A 6,000-nucleotide genomic window follows, 5' to 3' on the forward strand; every position below is an offset into this window, starting at 1 on the left:
ACAGTGAACAACAATTCCTTTACTTACATCCTCCCCAATATTTGTTTTCTTTTACCTTTAGGTTAACCATCCTAAGAGATGTGGGGTAATGAATACATTTTCATGGTTTTAATTTACATTTTTGTGAACACTAGTCATATTGAGACTCCTTTCAAACACCTGTTGAACATTGACTGTCTTCTTCAGGAGAATTTTCCTTTTGCAGTTTTTAACCGATTCTCTTTGCGACTGAGTTGCATGAGCTCGGTATGTGTTTTGCACATAACCCCCCTTAAGGAATGGGTCTGTAAAATATTTCCTCCTGCCCTAGAAATTGTCTCCTCATCCTGAAGATTGCTCTCTGCACTGTGCAGAGCTAATTTAATTTGCATTCCTTGACCCTCTTTCTTATTTTTCTCTCAGTGTGTTGATATTGTACTCAAAAACTTACTGCTAGATCCGTGTTGACGAGTTTCTCTCATTTTTTTCTTCTTAGACTTAGGTTTAAAATCTAATAATTAGGTCTTTCGCATGTTTTGAGTTATTGTGTAAACATGAAGGGTTCGATTTGTGCTCCTCCCCTCTCTCATACTCTCAACACCATGAGTTGAATGTGTCTTTTCCCACTGGCTCATTATTGTGCTCATTCTTTGTGCCACTGTCAGAGATTTCTTGAGTATGCATGTGAGTTCGCCCCTTGGGCCGCTATTGTATCCTGCAGGTTTAACTACCTGCGTTTACACCAGTTTTGTATTACTTTAATTGCTATGGTTTTACAAGGTAGGCTGAAATCAGAAAGTATGACACCACCAGCTTTTTACCTTTTGCTCGATTGTTTTAGTTATTTGAGGTCTGATTTTTTTTTCTGTTTTTTTTTTAAATAAATGTTCATTGTAGCAAGCCCATGGATCATAGTTTAACAATAACATTTATCTGAATCTATGCTATGAACATGGCATATTTTTTCATTAGTGTTTGCTAGGTTTTTAGTCTTCTCGTCAGTTCTTCTTTTCCAGTTTAAAAATATTTTACATGCTTAGATAAGCTTATTTTGAAGCATTTTTTTCTTTTTGACATTATTATAAAATGTGCTGTTTTATTGTTTGTGTGTGTGTGTGTGTGTGTGTGTGAAAGAGAGAGAGAGAGAAAGAGAGAGAGAGAATGTGTGTGTGTGTGTGTGTGTGTGTGTGTGTGTGTGTGTGTGCATACACACAAGCCACGACACATATGTGGAGCTGAGAGAGAGCTTTTGGAAGTCTCCTTCCACATTGTGGATCAGGATCTCTCCTGTGGCTTCTGTGGCCCTGGGTAAGCTAGGATAGCCGGCCTATGACCTCCAAGCAATTCTATCTGTATATGAGTTTCAGGGACTGGAGTCAGATCATTGCAGCAAATGCTTTTTACTCATTAAACCATCTCACCGACCCCAACGGGGCTATTGTAAATTTCTTCTTTGAATAGTTTGAGTCATTAGCCCATGAAAATGCTTTTTGTGTGCTGATTTTTCTGTGTGTGTATAGGTATGGGTTCGTGTGGATGTGTATGCTAGTGCAGGTGTGTGGGGGGGTGTAAATGTGTGCAGGTGTATATATGGGGTGTGTGTGGGTGTCACAAGCCAACCTTGGGTATACTTCTCAGAAGCCATTCGCGTTGTCTTTTGAAATAAAGGTCTTTGATTAGGCTGGAGCTCACCAAGTGGGCTCAGCTGGTTGACCAACAGTCCCCAAGGAACCGCATACCCACCTCCCCAGCACTAGGATCGCAAGTGCACGCCACAGTGCTCAGCTTTTGTTTGTTGATTTTACTATTGTTACATTTACTGAATTCTGAATTGTTTTTTCAATTCTAACATGTTTTGGTAAAGTCGTGTGTGTGTGTGTGTGTGTGTGTGTGTGTGTGTGTGTGTGTGTGTGTGTGTGTTAGCTTTCCATTACTGTGATAAAATGCTGGAAGGAAAAAGAACAATTTAAAGAGAGAGAGATTTACGTTGGCTCCATTTTCAGGGCCTTTAGCCTGCAGTCAGTGGGCCTGTGGTGAGGCAGGATATCCTAGCAAGGAGAGAGTGACAAGGAGAGAGGGCTCATGGTATTCAGAGGACAGAAAGGAAATGAGTGACAGAAGGGTCTGAAGAAGCGCTGTAGCCCCCAGGGATGTAGTCCAAAGTCCTGGCTCCCGGCAGTTAAGGCCTCCTCATAAGCTCCTATCACTTCCCAATAGGCCACCAAGTTACACTGATGAGGTCAGAGGCTTCAAAACTGCAATCATTTCCCCAAAGGGGAATCTGATGTGGATCTGAACACTGCTTCTTGGAGGGATCAAAACTGCAGCACATGAGCCAGAGCTAGACCATAGGGATGCTACCATCACCTGAGAGCAACCTGTTTGTTTTAATTGACTTATTTAATCACGTGCCTGTGTGAGTGCATGCCACAGGTGCGGGTGGAGAGGTTTGGAGCTGGAGGTAGAGCAGCCGTGAGCTTGCTGACCTGAGTAACGGAGATTCAGGCTGAGGTCCTCCAGAAGTACAGTATGCCCGCTTAACTGTAGAGCCATCTCCCCAGCTCCCTGGAAAGAAAATGGTGGTTTCTTCTTTTCTGACTTGCATACCTTTTATTTCTTTTTCTTATGTAGTTGCTTTGGCTAGAACCTACAGTCAACCTCACGGTAAATGTTAAAAGCAACCACCTCAAAGCATTACCAATGTTTTGCTGCTACAAACTCACAAGTGTTCCTTTGCGTGTGAAACAAAACTCTTTAGACATGCAAGCCAGCAGAGGCTCTGGAGATCTACAGAAGACAAGGCGATGCAGGGCAATGAAATGCCCTCAGCATCTGCAGAAGGGTGCATAGGAGGGGGTGGGGAGGAAGCAGAAGAGGCAGCAAGGACCTCTGGGGAGGCCAAGCAAAGGCCCTTTCTCGGCCTCTGTAAGGACAAGATCTGTTCTTTTCCAAAAGTGAGCCCGGTAAAAGAGAAAGGAGAAATATGTGGTGTTTTATAGTGACACGGAGATAAGGAGATGCAGTTTCAGAGAAAGAAATCAGCACTTTTCTAGCCCCACAAAACAGTCACTGATGGGACAAAATGCCAGACTGCCTGCATCTCTATGGGTCATTTCTTCCAGTAATACACACACACACACACACACACACACACACACACACACACACACACACACACACACTCCACACACTCATCCCCAACACCAGTAAGGCTTAGTGGCTTAATGGTGTGGGAAGTCTGGGGACACTGTCCCCCTTAATTAATGAACAGGAGATCTGGGTCTCTAGCCTGCAAAAGATCATCTTGAAAATGGTACAAAGAAGACGGGAGCCCAGATCTTCTCCTTTCAGATGCAGAGCTCTTCCGCGTTAAAAAACAACCACCTAAATAGGATCCCCCCCATTTCCCACCCCCCCCCCCAGGATTTAATTCCTGTTCAAATGATTTTTCATTAGTTGGGCGCTCACTCACCCATGTCCTCTCCCCGGGCTCACTTTTCCACCTACAGAACACCACACAGGATACACCTCGGTGTCTCTCTTCACACTGTTTTCCTCTCTTAGAGAACATCTCTCTTCTCCATCTCGGTGAAAGGTCTGCAATTGCTTTGCTGCAGTCTCTGAGCTGATATACCGACTGTCTCATTATAAAATAGTACTCTACTATGAATCTCTCGAATGACCTTCAGATAACTAACTTACGCAACGAAATACAAAGTGAACCTCTGTAGACAGTTGTTTGCTTTGTGTTTTCTTGCCAACTACGTCTCGATATATAGAGAATTAATTTCCTGTTACCCTTGGGCTAACGTGAAGCGCACACATCAGACCCTCCATCAAACCTTGATTACTGACAAAATACCAGAGAACCAGCATATGAAATACAAAGTATGAAGACTTGGAAGTTAAGATAAAAGCAGCCGTCACAATAAATGTCTCTCCAATGGGACAGAAATTTAAGCAAACCAAAGCTGCTAGGCAAACTGGATTAAAAAGGCTGACGCAGACAAGACCCACGACTGGGAGTGTGCTTCCTCCGGTCTCTACAAAATGGAGAAGTGACTTCTTAGGACATCTACACAGGTGCCTTAAGAGATGAGGGGTACTGTCTGCAGACAGAGCTGTGCCTCACGGTTTGTGGAAGGACGTGCTGGTGGGTTCTATTCCCATCCCGTTTTGTACACTTAAGGGGTATCTCATCTGAGCACAAGGGTGTGGTCGTCGTGACTGGAAGATAACAAGAGGCCGTGAGCCCTGCTCTCTCTCTGGTAGAGTGTGCAGTGTGTGCCGTTGGGAGAAAAACATGCTCAAATGGGGCGTTCCCACAACAAAAGGTACAGAGGGCAAGTCCAAACTATGCAGCCACGAAGAGGTGAATTTGGAGACTAAAAGGAACTAGGTAAAGGTTTCCCAAGCAAAGCCAGCAAAAGAACAGAGAGTAATTCCATGGGGGAGAGAGGCACAAGGGTTACAGAGTGTGTAAGATGGTGGGAACAAAAGAGACTGCCGTAGCCCTGTCCACTAAGGAGGCTGTAGCATTACGGTGAGTGGTGTGGATATGCCTAAGGCAGACAAGAGGAGATAGAAGGTATTATTCCAAATAATGAGTTATTGTTGGTTGAACAAAAAAAATAATATCTTGATACTTGTTTACCCCATGAAGCAAGAGAGCTGTATATTTTTCAGTGAACCCGATCACTCTTGAACAACAGTTAATAGAAATAAAAGATACTAACACCGGGTGTGGTGGCACACGCCTTTAGTCCCAGCACTCAGGAGGCAGAGGCTGGCAGATTGCTGTGAGTTCGAGGCCAGCCTGGTCTACAAAAGTGAGTCCAGGATAGCCAAGGCTACACAGAGAAACCCTGTCTCGAAAAACAAAAAAAAAAAAAACAAAACAAAATATTCACAAAATGTTTCACAAATATTGTCAAAAACAACCCAAGGAGGCTTCTTTGTGCCCTCATGAAGGACATCAAAGTGTATCCACTTCTCAAAAAGATGGAAGAAAAGTCATAAGCATTTCCTGAGGAAAACTACAGGCTTCTAGCCTGCACCATGGATTCACATTACTACCTAAATTCAGAGATTAAGGGTGCCTTCATTTTGGGGTACAGAGACCTTGTCATTATGTATGGTCTACTAAAAAGATGCTAAAACTTTTCATAGGAGAGCCTTGGGTCTAATCATATATATGCATTGCATGTGTATATGTATTTATAATGCATATGAATACATGAATTAAATCTTATCCAATACCTAAACTGCCACCACTTAGCACACACTATTTATTTCTCCAATCCCCAGCCATTGGGATCAGTAACATTTACACGAGACAAAAAATAAAATTCCTGGAATCATCGGAATACTTGTTCCAAAACTCTCCAGAGCCGTAGAATAAAAAGAGCCACAACAGAGGAGTGAGTTGCTTCTAATAGTATTCAGTTTTCTGTCAGCCCGCTGCTAGGAGCCTAGCACACTGCTCCACAGCACAGACTTTTGTCCAGGAGCATAGCTTCCACCTGTATCTCTCTCTCTCTCTCTCTCTCTCTCTCTCTCTCTCTCTCTCTCTCTCTCTCTTTTTTTAGCCACAGTCAGCCTCTGTGCCAACTCCTAAATAACCATAAATTTTGTTCCTATAAACCTTAATGAATGCTTGGCCAAGACGCTGTAACTATTGGCTTCTACATGGGAGCATAAATGGAAATAGGAGGGGAAGAAAAAAAAAGTCCATACTGTGAAAAACTGGATAAGATGGAAAAAAAGATCACAGCAAACCCAAAGTCGCAATTTGCCTTTAATGTGAAGGAGGCCTTGTTTTCACGGCGTGGCAGCTTTCGGGGGTTTTAATCTCAAAGTGGCTGATCAATTTAAGGTAAGTGGCAGGCGTTTGGCCTGGTTCCCAGGCTTGGCTTTGCTGCGCTTAAAAAAGAAAGGATTCCGTGAGACACACAGACAACAGACATCACCAGCGGCTCCCACATTCCAAGCATTTTAACACAGATTAGGTTGGCATGATTC

Source organism: Acomys minous (assembly GCF_964271855.1).
Source record: "Acomys minous genome assembly, chromosome: 6".
NCBI lineage: Eukaryota > Metazoa > Chordata > Mammalia > Rodentia > Muridae > Acomys > Acomys minous.